The sequence below is a fragment of the Amblyomma americanum genome, chromosome 7 (genome assembly GCF_052857255.1).
Source record: "Amblyomma americanum isolate KBUSLIRL-KWMA chromosome 7, ASM5285725v1, whole genome shotgun sequence".
Lineage (NCBI taxonomy): Eukaryota > Metazoa > Arthropoda > Arachnida > Ixodida > Ixodidae > Amblyomma > Amblyomma americanum.
The window spans coordinates 174,506,825-174,528,216 of NC_135503.1; the positions used below are offsets into that span (position 1 = coordinate 174,506,825).

At 46.4% G+C, this 21,392-nt stretch overlaps 1 long non-coding RNA gene and 1 pseudogene across 1 annotated transcript in view; one reads left to right on the forward strand and one right to left on the reverse strand.

Moving 5' to 3' along the window:
• LOC144097589 (uncharacterized) overlaps window positions 1-21,392 on the reverse strand; it is a 234,143-nt gene that overhangs the window by 14,877 nt on the left and 197,874 nt on the right. The window contains exon 3 of the long non-coding RNA XR_013307078.1: window positions 859-948. This is a non-coding gene — a long non-coding RNA (uncharacterized LOC144097589). The remainder of the gene's footprint in view (window positions 1-858; window positions 949-21,392) is intronic.
• LOC144096895 (uncharacterized) lies at window positions 19,934-21,105 on the forward strand (annotated as a pseudogene).

Here is a 21,392-nt window from a genome sequence, read left to right on the forward strand (position 1 = left end):
CCGTTGCTCTAGTTTATTTCACTCCATCTTCAATCATAGGATTTTTCGAGACCTTCCCATCCTATAGACTCTATTGCGCACCTTTTAGAAGACCGCACATCATTCACTATGCCAGGGTGAGCGCATATTATGAAGTGTATTTCATTTTTAGTTTCACCATTGGCCACATGCCTTTCCTGTTTTCTCGTATTCTGGAAGGAGGTATTCATGATCTGTGAATTGTTTCTCGGTGCGAACACTACTAATGGCTCCCCCATGCCATTCCTTTAGAGTCTAAGCCGTAGGCTCCTACTGCCCAGACGTTCATTAATGAAACCAGGGGTTTGGCCGTCGTAGACATTGCTCGTGAACACCGGCGTCTGGCTTAAGACTGTTTGAAACATTCTTCCCTACATGCACCATCCTCAGGCATGCTGAGATGAACTTGTGCGGGCTGAAAGGGCAGCCGGCGCCCTCTGTCTTCTCGCTACATTCTTCAATTACTACACCTTACGTACGTAGATGACCAGATCTCACCGGATCGCTTTGGCACGAATATTTTTCACGGCTATTTTTCAGCTTCTGCAAAAGCGTAGCAGCCACAGCACGTATGCCTAAGTTGCGAACCCAGAACTGAGACTAGTATTAGAGCGTTAGACATGGTTATTCCACCCACGAAATAGACATTTGTCTGAAGGACGCAGGGCTGCCATTGCTCACATTTTAACCACTCTTGGCCCAAAGCACACTAGCGCTCGCAGTCCCATGGCCCTCGCGAACAGCTCATCATAACTTCCGGCCTCAAAAGCAGCGAGTGGTTGCAGTGATGTGGGGTAACGTTCGCTGTGGATGGTACTACAGCCGTTTCAGTAAACTCACCATCTGGTTCCTTCCAGAGCAGTTTTCAGGCGACCCTTTACAGCCTATTGTAGCTGCATAAAATTGCAGAGGAAAAAGTGCCGGCGGTCTCTGTGGCGAGGAGGGTGGACGAAATGTGCAAGAGGTTGTTAGTGCATCGCATTAGTTGCAAGTCATCGCCATCGTGGAACAGTCTAACAGCCTCCACACCAGAGCAAAGGCATCCCCAATATCCGTTTAAATGACAATTTCCTGTAACTGTACCAGCTGCGGCTACATTGTTTCCCTTTCTGCTGTATGCAGTGCCGATGCTCAATTTTTCTTCTTAAGTTGCACCAGTATATCATTAACACCTGTCTGTTTCCTTGCGCTAAACTCTCTGAGGTATTTCAAAATATCATAGTCTATTGTGTCAGTGGTATTGGGGAAAAAATTTCTTCGTCGTAGCCGCCATCCTATGTTCGCTGTTGATAGTAAAACATCATGAAACATCTTTAAAAGGCTGAGAACAGCGCTAGGAGACATGGAAGGCAGAAAATTCACTCGTACAGCACTGTTCTTGTTTATTTGTAGATTTCTAGCAGGTATTTCACTTTTTATTGCCTGCCCTCTGTTTCCTTGCGCTCATCTCCTTTTAAGTATGCACCAACTATCACAACAGCAAGCTTTATTGCAGCAGTACAACATACTTTAAGAGAAAATTTAAGGGAAATGATATCGTTTATATATAGCTGACACTTTTTTTCACATCAATTGAAGGGATACCACCTCCAAACATAGCGACCCAATTTAATTCTTTTAGTTTTTCATAGAAAATATAGAAATAAGCATAATTTATTTAACAAAGTCTGACAAACACTTTTCATACAGCATGCCTTACCTGTTTTTTCCTCTATAGCCCACAACGTATACGAACCAATAAACCTGTTACGACCGCAAAACATGTGAATCGTGTCAGACTGGCCGGAGTCGACACGTTACCTGGTGTTTTACGCTCCTTGGCCTCAGATGCCCTTGCCCCATTAAATTACAACATCATCAGCATGTTGGAAATAATAAATTCTAAACACGAGAAATGTGGTCTTTCCCGTATATTTAGCCACAAAGTCATAATAAGCTCCTCTTGGCAAAACACGGTACGTTGCATACGATCATTGGATGAGATTCATTCAATGAAATGACTAAGAACTCCTTGTTTTAAGTAAAAAAAATCGGCAGAGACACCTAAGACTGCTTACGAGTGTGAATGCTAAAGCATTAAAATGCTGAGTCGTGCTAGATTGCAGAATGACCATGAATCAAGAGCCATGACTATGACTACAAACCATGACTATAAACGTTTTATTATGTTAACTGCAAAAGGCTGAGTCAAGCTGTGTTGAAGTAGTAAAGGGGTGAGTCATGAGCCTTGACTATAACTACTTGTCATGACTTCACTACTAGTACAGTGTCATGCCAATTTAGAGAATGAGATTCATGACTCTGACTACGAATACTTTGTGCAAACTCTATACACTTTACTGGTGAGGTCTCGAATTAGCTTAGACCTGTAGAGGAAACGGAGCAAATTAGTTAAGTGGAAACACATTAAAGATTTAGCGGTAAGAGGGAAAGAAGACGAATTCAGGACATCGCTGCGGAAAAGATATTCGGATCTAACTCCCGTATTCACAAACCAGCCTTACACTTATAGCAAAAGGGCAACATTCATAAGGATACAAATTGTACAAGAATGAGGCCAAGGTTAAGTGCGACTCGAAAACCCGCCTTAACGCACCAAAAGGAAGCCTTATGAAAGAGCCACTTATCGTGCAGAAAAGTATGCCTGAGAACGAGGCTACCAACTATTTCAGCACTTAATTGTACGTTTGTTTCCTAATTAAGAAGCTGCTAGCGACTATAAATAAAAATAAAGTGCTGATTCTTGTGTTTGCAAAGGTTGAGATAAAATTGGAGGCACAAATGCTATGTTCAGCCAATCGTCGTTTTCAAAGCCTGGCCAAAGCTGCGGTCGTTCAGATCCAATCCAATCCAAACTGTGTTTCTTCGCTGTTTTTGCTCACGTGTTGTTTGGAACTGCTTTTTTCTTTTTCTCTCCCTGAAAAACAGCTGTTTGTTTTGTTTTTGTATATATTTTCTATTTTGATGGCCTAGTTAGTATATTACGTTATGCAATGGCAGGAGAAAGAAAGAAAATCAATTTTACGGAGGAAGAAAGAAGAATATTGATCGACCTCGTGAATCGGCGTAAAAGCGTGATTGAAATTAAGCGGACAGACGCAGTGTCGGTCAACCAGAAGAAGAAAGTGTGGCTGGAGATTAAGCAGCAGTTCAACAACAATTGGTTCAGTTCAATTGGCGCTTCTTTGCTTGGACGAAGCGACAGGAGTGTTTGCTCTGCTGTGCAAAATTTTCTTCAAGAAACGCAGCGCCTCCCTTTCTAATTTCTTCTTCCCGCTCTCAGTCAGTACGACATTGGAACATTACAGGCATTGTATAGTATTATGCACATAAAGCATTGTCCCGTCTTCAATCTCCAAGTTAACAGGACCCCTGTCCTTCCGTCTTCCAATCTATCAGGCTACATCCTATTACCACTCCTTTTCCCGTCAAAAGTTTCCTGTATCCAGCAATTAACCGCCTGTGTCTTGGCCACTCCCCCGTAGTGGGTATGTGCCAGCAACGTCTGAGGCCTTCCTTCCTTCCTTCCTTCAACAGCCAGCACGGCGTGCGGCCACGCCGCAGTCCGCAGCTTCACAAATGCTGGGATAATCTTAAAGTAAAGTGGCGCAGAGGCAAGGCGACTGACACAAAGGAGTTGTTCCGTACAGGTAAGCTGTCTTCTTGTCGCATCAGTGTGCCGCTACAGTAAACTTGTTTCTTTCCACCGGGTTCATATCCTGCAAAATCTCGTAACAAGTGTGGATTTTTGTGCGAGCAGCTACTATTTAGTGTAGTTTTAAGAGGGAATGTTTAAGGATAGCCTGATATTCATGAAATTTTCTCTTGCGTTTTTAAGGCGGCGGCTCAGCGGTGCCGTCATCGTTGACGGAGGAGCTCGAAAGGGTTGGGACTGTGGCGTCGCTCATGTCAGAGGTTATAGACAACCCTTTCGATGGCGACCGCCCGCGACAGGAAGGAGCCAACGCAGCCTCCGCCGACGAATGCACGGCAGCTGTGGCTGGGTTGCTGGCGCCGATGCAAACGCAGGCGATTACTGCAGTAAGTGTTGCGCTCAATGGGAACGAAGGTAAGGATTTGGCAGTGCACTGAATGTTATTTGTGTTTTGCAGTGTTTTAAGATGGACTCGTCTGGATTAAAAAATGAAAACATTATCTTTTTCTAGTATGGCAGATGGCAAGTTTGCGAAATAATAAAAAAACGAAAGCATGATTTTAAACTCCGAGAGGATGCGGCCTGAACAGACTTCAAGCGGCACAATTCATTATTGTGTTCTGTCCACAGCAAAGAGTAAAAGTACAAAAAATACTCATGGCAAAACATTCTTTTCCAGGTGTCGACGAACTGCTTCAGTTCATCTATGAGGGTGACACAGAGGTAATGTCCCCAAAATCAACTGATCAACTGCCAGCACCACCACCACGGCACTCAACTCCACAGCCCTCTGTTGCGGTCCAAGGGGCACGTCAGAACAGCACGAGCTCCGTTACCCAAGGCACCAACGCAGGTCCTCAAAGTAGGACCAGTCGACGCCGAACAGCAGTGGACGAGGAGCTGGAAGCCCGCCTTCAAGCTGTTGCCGAAGAAAAAAGTCATAGAAGATCCGAACACGTGCAGCGCATGCGCATGATACGTGCAGAAAGGAAAGAAAAAAAAAGCACTTAACATTCAAAAGTTGCAGAATGCAAAATCAAAATGTGCATTATTGAAACTGAAATTGCAGTTGCTGCAGAAGCAGGTGCAACTTTCGACTGCTCAATAAAAAGTGAGCAGTCCAGTTTGGGCTGACTGGCTTCACTATGTCTGAATTGTGTGGGCCGAAATGCACAGCGCTAAAGTGCGTACAGGAAGCACTACGCTGACAGGCAAACCATCTATATATATATAAGACTTTACTCTTTTTAGGAAGCCGTCATCATAGGAAGGTTGCATGCATATTCATAATACAACAAAACTTTTGACGCCTCAAGAGGTTAAACATTGTAATGTTTTATCTTTACAATCCATGCAGCCTTATACAAACAAAGAATAACTGAAAAAGATGTAATCGCAATCTTTCAAGTTAGTATTTGAATAATTATAAAAACAAAAATTACTGTCATTATTTGGTTTTGTATCAAAGTTTATTGTATAAAATAAAGGTACTTGGGATTAGTTCGGAGTGATGGCTTGACACCATCATTCCTACTTGCTGCACCTGTGTTATGGACCTGTATTGTCTGTTGTACACAGTATTGATAAACCTTTCAGCAGCAGGAAGTTTGCCGCACTAGTGTGACGAAAAGTGCTGCCGAACGATCTCGTTACGGACTCTGAACCCATTTCGGGTGCCCTGTGGTTGTGCCTGTGCACCTGCTTGCACTGTTCCTGCAGGATGAAGCACAACAGGAGAAGACATTGTGGGGGCGCAGTGCTGGACGTCGGGAGGAATCGTATCTTTCAGTTGCAGGGCCAGGTTGTGGAGGGTACCACACGCCGTTATTACCGATGCAGGAGTTGTTTTCATCTGTAGTTTCATGTCTAGGCATAGAAAGCGCCGTTTCCAAATCCCGAACACTCTCTCTACACGGTTGCGTGTCCTTTTCTGTGAGGTGTTGTACCTAGAAAGAAAGTGTTGTCTTAAAAACCACACTTGTCAATATGGCATAAATGCGCCACAGGATCCTGTTGTAGTTGCAACTTACCTTCGCTCAGTGCTGTTTTTAGGCTCCTTAAATGGAGTCATTAGATACTGGCGACACGCATAGCCAGGGTTCGCTAGCAAGATTCCTGGCACAGCACCATCTTCGAAATGGGCTCTAGCATAGCTGCTGTCGAAGATGCGGCTGTCATAGGCAGAGCCAGGCCACCTCGCGAGAAGGTCCAAAAATTGTAATCCAGGCCCTGTGATTGCCTGTGAAAACAAGATGTCTTTGCAGTTAACTCATCTGCACCCTATTGCAGGACAAGAACACTTTGACATGATTAATGGTAACTAGCCAGTTTTAACACAGGGGATGTATGCTATCGTTCTCATTATTCGTATTCGCTGTCGAGCTACGATTATTCTTTCAGGGTTATGCCACTTCGCTATTTAAGATAGTGCTGCAGCAGCAGGAGCAGAAGAGATTGTATTCAAGTTGACTACCTTTCAAAACTAAACAGTTTGATATGACTAGCATGGGAACAAGCCAGTAATAATGAGGAGTCATTTGACAGCAGTTTCAGTAGCACTTTTAATTACCTTGCGCCTCGTTCCAGCAATGCGAAGGCTAAATAACTGCAGTCATTTTTGAAAACAGATTCTATGCAAACCTGTAGTGCTGTTATTATTTTCCGCTTATATCTCACTCATATTGATACAAAATAACATGTGTTCAAGTTTTTTAAGTTATAGAGCATAAAAAACAAAACTGAAAAAAATTCTCCAGCTAACTTTGCCCATTGCAATATCCTGAAGTAGCGACCACATACCTGAACATTGATAGAAAAGTATCCTTTTCTATTTCTGCACACCTCGGCATTGTCACCTCCGGGACTCTTGATGCGGACGTACGTACAATCCAAGCAACCTGTCACTCCAGGAAAACCACCCAATCTGTAGTACTCCAGCATTATTTGTGGGGCTTGCGTGCTGTCTGGTAGTTTTGCGAGTTCCGGAAACAATCTGGCAGCTATCACTGTAGTGATGCGCTCAACGATTAGCGACACAGTGGGCTGCAAAATATTTACCAGGTCCCCAGTCACTACCTGGAAAGTTCCAGCTGCATAAAAGCGTAGTGATAGAGATACTAAATCAAACATAATAACTTTGGGCAAGTGCGTTCCCTAAGCCGATTTTGTGCGCAATTTTAGCAACGTCCAGAAACCAAGCTGTGGCCTCGTAATTTACAATTATAAGTTGCGCACGCGCGAAACATTAGGCCGCCGCTTCAACACGTGGTAAGCGATTCCTACGCTTCCGTACGTCGTTCCCTGTGATCGCGCCTTGCCCTGTGTTTTTCGATTTGCTTTTTCCTTCCTTTTCTGCAGATCGAAATGTTTCAAAATGTTGTTTTTTGTGCATATTATTGCTCTGTTGCGTAATTTACATTGAGGGCTATAGCTCTTGCTGACGTGTTTACTTATTTGCTCGCAAATTAATTTTTTTTTTCGAATATTACCGTTATTGATGAAAAGCATCGGAAATAGTTGCGAGCCACAGTTCAACACGATTTTGTTTCTTTTAGCATTTTGTGTGAAATTTCCGCACCAACAAAACGTTGGAGGATTTTTCGACGACCAGCGAATAAATGTACTGACAATTGGTGTTAGACGCATGTTAACCTAGCTTGTTTGCCACATGTCCGGTATGTAATACTATGAAAGAATGCGAATTTGCTTGCATAATATTTAATTTATTGTTTTTTGTTTTGTTATTTCATGATCACCTTTAAGCCACCCTGAACTAACACATGGCCCCACAGAACGCGCGAGTGTCTGAAGTCGCTTTGGCGAAGTCCATCTCGAGCTCCACATTTTTCGCTTCTAAGTTTTCGGTCGCCGGACAGATGCTTCTCCAGCGGCTTTGCAAGAATACTTTGACGCTTCCACGTTTTCCGCAGCCTTACCTTAAAAACTGCTTATGACTCATTCTAGGAAAATTCCAAGCCTCTTTCACATGTTCCGCCCCCCCTCCCCTCTCTCTTTAGAAGACTCCTATCTCCCCGACTCATCCCCCACACATGCCCTTTTCAAGGCAGCGCGCTACACCCCCCCCCCCTCCCCCCCGAAGCGCTTTTTTTTACTCGCTTTCTCCTAGCTGCTTCTTCCATGCGCAGGTACGCGCTGCGCGGATCGTTGCCCCCTCCCTCCCTTCCCCCCCCCCCCCCCAAAGATTTTCTTTTCTCTACCTTTCAGCTCGCAACATTTTATTGGGGACCACAAAAGCTGTGTCAAAGAAAATGACTCCCCTCCTTGATGCCCCTCCCTCGCATCAACGGCGTCTCCCCTGCCATTCGTCACATCGCGATGTATCGCCAGGACACATTCTTGACCGGACGAGTCTTGGCTTACCTGGCACGGCGGCGCCCAACCGCGCAACCAACGCGACGAAAGAGCATGCGCACTCGAGCTGGCTCCGTTTGTAGTCTGCGCAAGCGAAAACCCACATCCGATACTATATGAGAGCTCCGACGGGATTCACTTCCCTGGCCTGCAATACCTTACTTGTAAGTACTACAAATATTTTATCTTGAGATACGTTCGGAAATCATTGTGATTTTCAAGAAGTATAGAAATAATATAAACTCTGACATACGAGTGGCAAAATTTAAGCATTACGAGAACTACTTCGCAGATACAGGTAATCGCCCTGATAAACTCTGGCGTAAAATCCGCTCACTTGACTCTGACCTTTCACAGGCTGGTAATCCCGATAAAATTACTAACAACGGCATAGAATACACAGGTAACCGTCTCGCAGAAGAGTTTAATAACCATTATACTCCTGCGTTGAACCCCTCTGCTGATATATCTTACATATTCATTTACAGGCGCCCACCTTCTTTGTTCCTTGAACCTGTCTCTACCAGAGAAATTTTGTCACCTTTTAGTGACCTAAAGAACAGTACCTCGTGTGATGCAGATAATATCCAGATTCGTGCAGTTAAATATGTCATCGACATCATCGATGCGCCATTAGAGTATATATACAACCTATGCATAGAAACTTCCACCTTCCCTGCAAGAATGCAGATTGCTAGAGTAGCAGTCATATACAAAAAAGGAAACAAAAACAGTTTTGGAAGCTATCGACCAATTAGAATTTTGCCCGTCTTCTCTAAAGCGTTCGAGAAACTGATTCTTAAACGAGTTGAAAGCTTTTTAAATAAACGCGCCATAATTACCGACTGGCAGTATGGCTTCAGAAAAAACCGGTCAACCGAACTTGCTCTTTTGCACCAGAAGGAATATATATTGAGGAATTTTGAAAGTAGGAACCTGGTCTTGGGAATTTTCTTAGATTACAGCAAAGCATTTGACTGCATAAACCATAGCATCTTATTGAAAAAACTTGAATGTTATGGAATTAGAGGTACAGCGTTACTCTTACTGAAATCTTACTTGTCCAATAGAAAACCGTATGTCCAAATAAATGAATACAAGTCAACTCTTCGAACAGTCGCCAGTGGAGTGCCCCAAGGAAGTATTCTTGGACCATTGCTTTTCAACCTGTATATTAACGACATCATTAGTGTGGATGACAACGCTCGCTTTATAATTTATGCTGATGACACCAGTTTATTTTTATCCGATGGTTCTGGTAGTAAGTTACTTGAAAATGCAAACATACTCCTGGAAAAAATAAAGACATGGTCCGGTAACAATCTTCTTTCAGTTAATGCAACAAAATCTAAGGCAATACTTTTACATCCAAAAAACAAAAAGTGCAGCGAATTCGGTGAACTACGTTACAACCGAGACCAGATTGAGTTAGTAAAGTCATTTAAATCGCTTGGTGTATTATTCACTGAAGATATGCTATGGGACGATCACATAAATCATATAGCATTAAAGACATCTCGAGCCGTAGGATTTATGACGCTTTTTAAATGTTGTGTCCCACAAAAGGCAAAACTTCTATTGTATCGTGCATTATTTCGCTCACATCTAAACTACTGTTCATTAGTACGGGGTACTGCTACACGAACGAGTCTGAAAAAACTTGCTGTTCTTGAAAACAGGGCCCTCAGAATTGTTCATAACCTGCCACATAGATGCTCAACTTCCTGGCACAAGATTATTAATGTTTTCAACTTGTATGCTTATAAACTATTGCGCACCTATAAAATAGAACAAAGAAGATGCATAACAAATATATCTGACTTAGCCCCGATTCAGTTATTTCAATGCACATACCCACGCCGTCGCAAACCTCACTGTGTAGTACCTGTAGTGAGAACAAACTATGGACGCCAAATGGTAACATTTCAACTTCCCTCACTTCTGAATAGATTAATCGCTGCAAATATTGATATATAAAACATTAGCAGCTCTGACCTCCTCGACTACTTTATTTTTGAAGCCACATTTTCCTAGTCTTCATACTTGGAACATTGCTCTTCTTGCAATCTTTATAACAGCGCTATTTGTTTCTTTTTTGTTGCTTTTATTGTTATTGCTTTAACCCTTATTGATTTTCTACACACATTGGTGATTGTGTATTTTTGTGCGTGTGAAGTACCATCGCATTGGTGATTGTGTGAAGTGCCGTCGCATGCCACTGCCTACTTGCTGTACGGGGGTGGGGACATTGTCAAGCGTTAACCGCTTTTATCCCCATCCCCTCCAACACTGCATGGTGATGGAAATAAAGTATTATTATTATTATTATTGTTCTTATTATTATTATTATTATTATTATTATTATTAATATTATTATTATTATTATTATTATTATTATTATTATTATTATTATTATTATTATTATTATTATTATTATTATTATTATTATTATTATTATTATTATTATTATAAGTGTTGCTCTGACTACATGCGGCTTAATTTTTTCCGGCAGGAAAAGAGAACGAGACAAAGCACGAGGACGACTTTTATGTGGGCACGGGGAAAGCGCTTGGCGCAGGTCGTTCACCATGCGCCTCATCTTCTTTGTAAAGGCTCTGTTGCTGTCAGCGCAAGGTTTATCGCCTGCAACCACGCTAACGCCGGTATCGACAACACCAAGCGTCAGCAATCAAGCTCGGATACTCAAGGTCATCATCGAATCGCCCCCTTTCCCAAGCCATGGATTCGTGACGTCACCGGCCATTACCCCTATAAAGACTGTCCCGCACCCGAGGATCTTCAGGGGGCACGGCGAAAGCGCATGGCGCAGGTCGTTCACCATGCGCCTCATCTTCTTTGTACAGGTTGGTCACAACTGTTCGTTTCGTAGTGACAATGGGTTTTTAGTTGTGCTGCCGTGCCCTCAACTTTGTATAAGTATAGCCTATGATTGTTTTTGCTCCTGCAAACTGATGTTGTGTGGCGATGTTGAGGAAAATCCTGGGCCAACAGTTGAAGAAATGTTTCAATCCTTGATAGAAGGACAACAGGCAATAAGAAATGATATCGCGGACTTGAAAATGCGCCTTGTGTTTTCACGCCGACTGTGCCTCAGAAAATTCAATGTTATTTAATCATTTCTGTCTTTGTCCTGTGACGGCCACATTTAGGTTCATCATGACATCATGCCTCTCTTTGCAGGCTCGACGCATTGTGCGGTCATCGTGCGAGAGCTGAACAAGGAATTTGAGTGCAGTAGAAAAGTCCTTTTGCAAGAGGAGTGCAACGATTACTTCAGATATGACTGATCAGTTTACAGGAGGACAGCTTCGTTAAGCACTTTATGGATCTCTTAGCCATGCTACAGCAGGTTGCCGAGCTTTGTTGTCTAACCTGAATCATCGGCACGCAGCAAACATGAAAATAAATGTACCCCACCCCAAGTTCTGCCCAGCACCCCACCACAAGTTCTGCCCAGAGCCCCACCACAAGCCCTGCACCCCACTTCAGGTCCTGACCCCTGCCCGAGCCCTGCCTATAGGCACACTACCTCAAGCGCATCACAGCTGCTTTGAATAAAGAGCTTCTTTTTAATACTTTTGGTTGGCTCTTTTCTTGCTTACCTTCCTGCGAGCTGGTAGGTGGAATAGTACCATGTTTGCGAAAAGTAACCAGGGTGCAAGGTTTGCATCTCCTTTGTATAGGGTTGCCCTTACCTAGAGACGAGTGTTGGATATTGAGGACATCCTAGGGTTCTTACCCTACACATATTTGTTACTCAGAGCAAGATGCCAGCCATGCAGCCTGGTTACTTTCGAAGACTAAATAGAAAATGCTCGTCAGTAACGAGTAGCCTGTTTTGCTTGTGCCGGTGTTCGAAAGCTGGATATCATTACTCAAAAACTGGATGCCATGGTTCGAAGCCTGGATACCATTATTCGAAAGCTGGGTACCAATGTTTGAAAGTTGGATGCCAGTCGGAGACCTTTACTGGCCCAGGTTGCATAAAGCTGGATGCCATTGTTGGAAAGCCGGATACCAATGTTCGACGGCTGGATACCAATGTTAGAAGGCTGGATGCAAATGTTCGAAACCTGGATGCCGATTTTCGAAAGCTGGATGCCAATCTGAGACCTTTACTGGCCAATGTCGCAGAACGAACGCCAGGCCTACGTTGGCCCCTTGATCAGCCGTACGTTGGCCCTAAATTGGCATGAAAGTAGGGCCAATATGTCAAAATGGTAGCGCTCAGCGTAAATGCCAGTAAAGGACCGATGTTCGTGCCAATTTTTGCCAATGATAGCCCAACGTTCGGCCAATGCTGTTGTGCTGTCTGGGTGGCTGCACACCAAAGAGAGAATGAGAGTAAGAAGTCAAAGAGAGAAGCTGAAACGCCAGAACAACGAGGGGACCAGCTAGCCCAACGGAGATGCCAGACTGCCGAGCGTAATAGGCGGCGCATAGGCGCCGAGATGGAGTCCAATGTATCTCATTGCTAAACATGCAGTGAACAAAAGCTCAGCCAGAGAAACGTATCTCTCGCTACGTATATCCTGGCACAGCCGAACTAAGACACTGACAATTCTTTTTAAAGTCCTTGACAACTCCTTTCTAATGAATTAAGATAATGTTGCCGTTGCCGTCCTTCCAAGCTTCTCATGCGATCGAGATCAGAGGGCACGCGTATACAGGGTGACTAGTTTTTCTGACACAATGTCCCCTGCGTCGTTAAGCAGATCTGCTGTTACCTGATCCTCAGCAGTTGTTTTCCACTTTGCTTTACTCCCTAAGGCTTTCTTTATTTCCTCTTTCATTACTAGCGGGGTGTACCATTTGTGTATGCTACTGCGTCTCATTAACGTTCTGCTTACATTGGCTACTGCATAGACATGTGAACTCTTCAGCTACTTTAGCTATCGTATCCATATTGCTTGAGACATTGATTTTTGGTCTCTTGACGCATATATCTTGCTTTACCTATTCCTAGTGTCCTCCTAACTGCTTTTACCCTACTTCCGTTCTTTAGAGCATGCTCATTTCTCTCTATATGAAACTTCCTTATGTCGGCTACCTGGCGCTTATTTATTACTTGCCTGGCTCTACTAGCTTTTCAGTGTATAAAGTTAGTCGGCCTCATAATTTGGCGTTTTTTCATCAGATCTTTCGTCTCCTGAGATAGCTTACCATTATCCGCTCGAGCCATCCAAACGCCTACTTCTAGAGCGGGTTCGGTAATGATAGCAGTGAGATGATCTTTCATTGTTAGAACAATAATATCGTCTTCCTCAGTTAAGGTCAAATATATGTTCTGTAGCGACATCCTGAACTGAGCTAAGTTCTTTCTTACCGCTAACTTGTTCAACGCCTTCCGCTTCTGTAGTATATCCCGCTCCCTCTTCAAATATAGGCTAATCCGAGACCTTACCATTCTGTGGTCGCTAGAACGCACATCTGCGACGGCCTCCGCATCCTGCATGATGCCAGTTTGAGTGCATAGTATGAAGTCTACTTCATTTTTAGTCTCACCATTGACGCTCTTCCACGCCCACTTCCTGTTCACTATTTTGCGGAAGAAGGTGCTCATGACACATAATTTATATCCATCCGTGAACTCTACTAAAAACTCGCCACTACTATTCCTAGAACCACCCCTATAATCGCGTACCACTTCGTCGCCAGCCTGCTTCTTGCCTACCCTCGCATTGTACTAGCCCATATTTACAGTGTACTGTTATTTTACCTTGTTCATTGCCGATTCCATGTCTTCATGTAAGTTTTCAACGATCTGCTCATTATGGCTGAATTTGGCCGCATAGGCCTGCACCCCCTTCACCTTGTACCTTCTATAGAGCCTAATTGCGATAGCTGCCACAAGCTCGTTAATACTATTCAACTCCTCTACGTTGCCAGCTATATTCTGATTAATGAGGAATTCCACACCTAGTTCTCGTGCATCCGCTAATTCACGATTACACAGTATGTGCCCGCGTTAGCATTGTATGCGCCTCACCCGTTCTCTTAACTGCACTCAACATTGTGACATCCAGTTCCTAGAACAGCATTGCTAAGCTAGCCTCACGGGAGAAGGTTCTAGGCAACTTAGTGTGCGCTTTGCCATGGATAAAAGCGATTCTAGGCCATTTCACAGCGCTACGGAGAGGACTGTGCAACGTCGTCGGCAAGCTACATCAGGACACCTCGTGGATATCGCCTGGCGAGCTGCCTGCTTGAGTCGAAGCGGAATGCTGGTCGCTTAAGGCTAGCGTCCCAGACCGAAAAAGAGCAGACCGAACGGCCCGCAAAACGACGACGCCAAGAACAGGAACGGCGACAGAAGAAGGCTTCGGCTGAAGCCGCGGTAACGTCAACCACGTAACCCGTGGAAGTGAAGTCGCCGTCATATGAACGGTTGGCTCTCGCTTTGTATAACTAGGGTTAAATGAGTTAAACCTCAGTGCTTCTATTCCGCGTGTTTTCTAAATACGTAATGTGCTTATTGCCACTTGTACTTGGATGTGCTGTTGGGTAGCATGTCACATGGCGGCGAGCGGTACAACTGCTTAGTAGCTGCTTAGGGCGGCCGCTCGAGAAGCAAAAGTGTAAATAATTATGTGCAAACAACAGTTTATTGAAGCAAACATCCGTATGACAATGGATGTACAAAGTGTTGATTCTAGGCATCAGTGGCATGGCAATATCTGTAGCAACGGAGCGATGCGATCGACGTTGTCAATCACTCAACACCCATTCTTTTTTTGCAACACGACATCCACCATTTAATCCATGGAAGAAAAGTCGCCACGCTACATCACAGACGACGGAAAGTCAACGACTACGAACACCGCCTACCAGCCCTCTCCACGACCATAACGGGCCTTCCTGTTCTCCTTCATCTGCGAGGGAGAAAGACTCCTCTTTCAGAAAAGGGAATACAATCCCTTTCGAGGTCGTTGTGCGAGGGGTCCCGCGCGTCAGGCACCTACTTATCTCAAGGTAACCCCCCCTCCCGCATTCTAGAGTTCTGTCACCTCCAGCGGGTAAGTAAGCTGCACCGGCCTTTGGAGAACAGAGCCGCGAGACACTCTTAACTTTCAAGAATGTGCTTTGTGGTCCCTGCCGTTGAACATCTTTCCACTCTCCCTAGCTTGCATAGCAGGCGGTGAGGGAAGCAGTTCTCTGACTAGCACTAGTTGTCCGACTTTAGGTGAGGGATACTGATTTTGGTTTGTCGCGGAAGCTGATCTTCCCTCACGGAGATACTCTGCTCTTCAAGCCACGCATAATTGGTTCTAGAACCTGGTTTTCTGCCGCAAAAAACGAGCAAAGCATCTTTGGGGTCGAAGCGGGCTGCTCCCTATCCGCCGTCGGCAGAGTCGTTAGCCGCCTCCTGAGGTGGATGCTTGATGGTGTTAGGGGGTCGCCTTCTTTGACCTCTTTGTGCACAGAAGTCAATGACCCAGAATTCAAAACGGCTTCAACTTCTCAAAGGATGATGACTAAGCGTTCAGCTTCTAAGCATTTCTTTCCGATCATTTTTCTTGATGCCACCTTCACTGAGCGCACCATCGTTTCGTAGAAACCACCCCACCATGGCGCCAGCTCGACAATAAAGCTCCACTCCTGCACATGCAAAATTATCTACGACATGGGGTGTTGCAGCGTATTCAACGGTTCAGTCAGTTCCTCTGCTGTTCGCTTGAAGGTCTGAGTGCTGTCCGGATAGATGATAAGGCACAGTCCCCTTCACGACAGAAATCTTCGGAACGCGAACAGAAAAATTCTTGTCGACATGTCATTGATAAGCTCCTGGTGCACAGCTCGCTTGATCGCAATAGTAAAGAGCACTCTGCGAGTTCAAGTGCGACTATTGTTCTTTACATATAGCGGTGCCGCAAAGTCTATGCCGACCACTCTGAAAGGGTCAGATCCTGTTGTCCATTCTTCTAGTACCGCTTCCGTAGGAACACTTAGCGGCGAAGCACTGAACCATTTATAAGTGACACAAGCACGCGCCCTTTTTATCACCGGCTCTTTACCGCGCAGGACCCTGTACCTCTAGCGCAGTTGCACGACAGTGCCCCTTGCTCCTGTGTGCATCATCTGTCGGTGTGCATCGATCGACAGGAGAGCAGTATACCGATGGTCCTTCTGCAGGACAATGGGATTCCTGTCGTCAGGTGCCATGGTCGCAGAGGGAAGGCGCCCTTTGATCCTTAGTACTCCGACTGTGTCGATAAAAAATGCAAATTTTCGCAGAGCACAGCTAGGTGGGACCTTGGTTCCGTCGGTTGCGCAACGAAGCTCAGCAAGAAACACGGAGCGCTGTACTTCTTTCAACCAATGCGCTCTTGGCTTTGTTGTCTCGTCCACTGTCAAGGAGCCTGGTCGCTTTTCCGTATAACGGATGTTATAGAAGAATCTGAAAATCCAGGTTATTGTTCTATTCAACACTGGCACTGAACTGAACATTGCAACGTCGGCAGCTGTGCAGCCGGTTTTGTAGTGATGTGCAACACCTCAGCTCTCGCTCTGCTGTCCTCAAGATTATTGTGAGGAAGCCCACTGAGCGTTGCCTGAGGCCACTCCGTTGGTCCTAGCGTCAACCATCTAGACACCATCCACACAAGGCGCGCGGAGACCAGTCGAGAAGCAGAAATACCTCTCGCCGCGAGGTCGGCGGAATTTTCCTCTACAGCAGTTCACCGGCGGCTACGATCCCCGCCCTGCGACTGCACAGCCAGCAACACGCAACCTTTCTGGGTTCCTCCACCACGGCGGAGTTGATGGTGATCCGGCTCGGGCTGGACCTGCTGCTCACCCTCGGCCCACCGCCGCACAGGAGGGCTCTGCTGTGCGACTCCCGCACCGCCCTTAGCCGCCTACAATCTAACGGCCGCGGTACCCCACTAGTGCGAGAAATTCGCTCGCGTATCGAGCGCCTCGCAAAGAGAGGATGTGCCGAGCGTGCACAGTGGGTGCCCGGTCATTGCGGCATCGCCGGCAAGGAAGAAGCTGACGACCTCGCGACCACTGCACATCAACTACCTGCCAGCGATCTGCACCTTGCGCTGGAAGACGTGCGTGCGGCCATCCACGACCATCTCCAAAAGCAGCACCCCGACCCAAGGTCGATGTACACTGGTAGCGAAGGCTCCATAGACGCCCATTGGTCCAAAAAATGGCGGCTCGTGGGCACTCCATCGCCCCCTGGATTTTGGGGGGGGCAAACTACGCAAACGTGACGTAGAATGACGTCACGCATACGTAAACTTTTGGCGCGAATTATAATGCGGTCTTTCTGTAGAATCCGCGTTTTCGAGCCCGTACCTCTCGAAGGTTGCTGCCTTTCAGCGCGCCCCAACCTTTGCCAGTCAAATGTGCTCGAGTTCCTGCTAGTTATGGCCTTGTTAATGTGCAATTGGGAACGCAATGAAAGTGACTGGTAAAGGAGGGGCAGCATAGAAAGGCAGAAACACTTCCAGACACTGGCGAAGCATGCATGTTTCGTAGTCCACTGTGGCCGGGTTAGCCGGGTATCGAAACAAGGCCTGCAAAGACGCGCTGTAATGCACCGCACACTCATGAATAGGGGGCAGGTCAAGAGTGTTGCAAAAATACAAAATTTGCCAGGTTTTAATAAAATGACTTACCTCTTTCATAAAACAAGGTGCTAATATATTTTTTCTTTTCTATTGGCAGATTACATTCCAATTTTGTAGCTTTATCATTTCTTTATATGAGTGTTTTGCCCCCCATCCTCTGGTTGTGCTGCAGTCGCGCTAACCACTTTTCGGCCCAGCCTTCGCCACCACTTTAAATTCGCCTTGCCCGACCCACGTATTGCAGGAGGTGAGCGCATCGATCGTATCACCGGCTGTCGCGCACTTATACGGTCGCAACGTGTAATGATCCTCCGCGCGCGCATTGGCTGCGTGTGACCCGCTGAAAGACGGCAGCGTCACGAAACCGCGACAATTCATGTGTGTGACGGATGCGGTGCAGTGGAAACACTAGAACACCTGCTCCTTCACTGTGCCGCGTTCGCCGATGCTCGTCGGGATACGCTTGCGGTCTACAGGGCGCTGGGAATACTACCAGACTCCCTCAAGACGCTATTGTGGCCGCCGGGCAGTGCGCTCGCTCGTGAGCGAACCTTGGTGAGCCTCTGTACATTAATAACTGGACGCCCCACTCCAGTTGTAGCGAACACAGTGCAGTGCGCGTTTTAACTCCTCCAACATGGACTAACTACGCCCACAACCTGGACACATTTCCCATTGTGTAAATAGTTTGTATATATTACTTCTCCCCCTATCCTCTCTTCCTGTCCCCTCGCCTCTTTCACTCACTTCATTTTTCCATTCTGCCTGCTATCCTTTATTTCCGCTGCACCAGCACAGGTGCTTCAGTATCGATGGCAGATGCCGGGGCTAGCAGAAATCTGTTCCTCCCTTTTTGCTATTATTTTAATAAAACCCACTACCACAATGTCACGGATGTCCCCGGAGATCACTCGGACCGAAAGAATGGACTAGGCGACGGGTGTACCCACACAAACACAATTTAATACACCCTACGTGACACACACACACACTAGAACACAAAACTAACGAAACAAACACAAAACACAGACTATAAATATACACGACTCGCGCACACTTCTACCAGCGTCTACAACTAGCGTACTACTATTCGTGGTCGGCGTTTGTGCTCCCGATTGGTTCGGAGCGGCTGCGGCGTTGTATGGATCCAGTATCCGGCGTCGAGGCGGCGTTCGACGTGCTTGGACTGGCGTCGCTGGCGGCGTCGCTGGCTGCGTCGTATAAGCTTCAGGTCCAAGCGCCCGTGGATGTGATGCGGGTGTTGTTGGCGTTGGGGGCACAACCCGGATGGATGGCTACAGCTCTGGAGATACCCCTGGCCGTAGCAGGTGGTCGCGTCCTCTGTTGACTCCCCGGAACGGGCTCAGGCACGGTAGGAAGTCAACGATGCGAAGCCGTAGAAAGCGAGCTCACCGGAGCAGTAGCCGGCGTGGCTCTCTTCCAGCCAAAGTGTCCCTGGCCCGCCGGAGCCTCCGGTTCTCTGCTCTTCCCCACCGGGCCTCGCTCTCCGTCGCCCTTTTATAGCTTCGGTGTTAGTCCACGTAAGCCTTGTCGTCGTCTTCTTCTCTTCTCCATTAATCATCTCTCTCCACCTCACCGAATGCTTCTTCTTTTTCTTTATTCTTCGGTTAATCCACGTCGTCTTCTTCACACTTCTTTTCTTTAAAATTTAATTTAGGCTCCATAATATATGTGGCAAGGGCCCCCTCCTTCAACAGTTTTTCCATGAAAAACTGCTCACGTCATACTCATCTTCAAGCCAACCAGACAACCGACGATCTTCTGCGGCGATCCTGCACCCAGCACACAACACACCCCAGAGGTCCAGCACTCACAAAACGCACATTACTAACACAGCACACCAAATTGCGTTTTCAGAACACTAACACACCACAGCCGCTGTCCGTACAGAGTCCTTAATGCTGGGCTTGGTTGCTGTACCATGAAGCAGACCACTAATCCGCTTCTGCTCATAATGCAGGTGCTCGCAGCAGTCGTCACACACGCGCTGCTTCCCGCCCTGGTTTCGGTTGGGGTGGAATGCGCGCCGTCAGACCTGCCTGGATACCTCTGCAGTGATGCGCATGTCTGTTGTCTCAACGCCATCAGCGCTTCAAACCTTCCAACGTCATCGCTGGAACCCTGGACACTTCCGGAACCTTGGACACACCCATCGTCATCGACGGCACCTGGCACACCGTGTATAAAAGAGCGGCAATCACCGGCTGCGCTCTGTGGGCTTGGTGGCTGTACCATGAAGCAGACCACTAATCCGCTTCTGCTCATAATGCAGGTGCTCGCAGCAGTCGTCACACACGCGCTGCTTCCCGCCCTGGTTTCGGCTGGGGTGGAATGCGCGCCGTCAGACCTGCCTGGATACCCCTGCACTGATACGCATGTCCGTTGTCTCAACGCCCTCAGCGCTTCAAACCTGCCAGCGTCATCGTTGGAACCCTGGACGCTTCCGGAACCTTGGACACACCCATCGTCATCGACGGCACCTGGCACACCGTGTATAAAAGAGCGGCAATCACCGGCTGCGCTCTGTGGGCTTGGTGGCTGTACCATGAAGCAGACCACTAATCCGCTTCTGCTCATAATGCAGGTCAGTAACCCATACGCCTTATTTGCTAAGAACACTCGTAATTACTGCCTGGTGCAGCTTCCGAGCCCACAGTGTTGTGTCGATGTTGCTATTGAATGTTTAGAAACGATTCGCATCTTGCTACTATTGTCCGGGGACATAGAAACGAATCCGGGACCTGCCAGTGCAGAGGCAGTACTTGCTGAATTGAAGAAGTTGTCCTCAGGTCAGGCTACAATAATTAGTGACGTCCAAGACATCAAAAACAAGTTAACAACTACAGAGAAAACCATTACAGATCTAATTCAGAGGATTGCCGATTTAGAGAGCCACTACCAGAACCTGGCTACTTTGAAAACAGATGTCGAATGTATGCAATGCAACACAGAAAAGGCTACTCAACTGGTGCGGGATCTGGAAGCCCGATTTGATGACGCCGAAAAAACCGCTCACGAAGATGCAATCTGATTTTTTACGGCCATTCCGATCCTACACCATCCGAGTCATTTGCCGATTCCGAAGAAGTCATAATCCGCCACTGCTCCGATCAGCTCGATTTGTCGTTAGATAGCAAAGATATCGAACGTGCACACCGTCTTGGGCGTCACTACACAGAACGCCAGCGCCCCATAATTGTAAAGTTTGCGTCTTTTAAGACTAAACAAATGATCCTCTCAAATGGCCCCAATCTAAAAGATACTGATTTCAGCATTGGTGAAGATTTCTCCCGCCGAGTTCAAAATATAAGAAAGCAACTTGTCGCGTTTGCCAAATCAAAAACAACTAAATTTTCTTTGCGGTACAAAACCCTCCATATAGGCCCCAAACGCTATTTTTTTTATGAGTCTGAGCAAACAGTAAAAGAAATCTTCTAGCCACCACGGCGACGCAAGTCGGCACTACACCGTTCCCAAACAAGACGCTATGTGGCCGCAGGGCAGTGCGCTCGCTCGTGAGCGAACCTTGGTGAGCCTCTGTACATTAATAACTGGACGCCCCACTCCAGTTGTAGCGAACACAGTGCAGTGCGCGTTTTAATTCCTCCAGCATGGACTAACTACGCCCACAACCTTGACACATTTCTTATTATGTAAATAGTTTGTATATATTACTTCTCCCCCTATCCTCCCTTCCTGTCCCCTCACCTCTTTCACTCACTTCA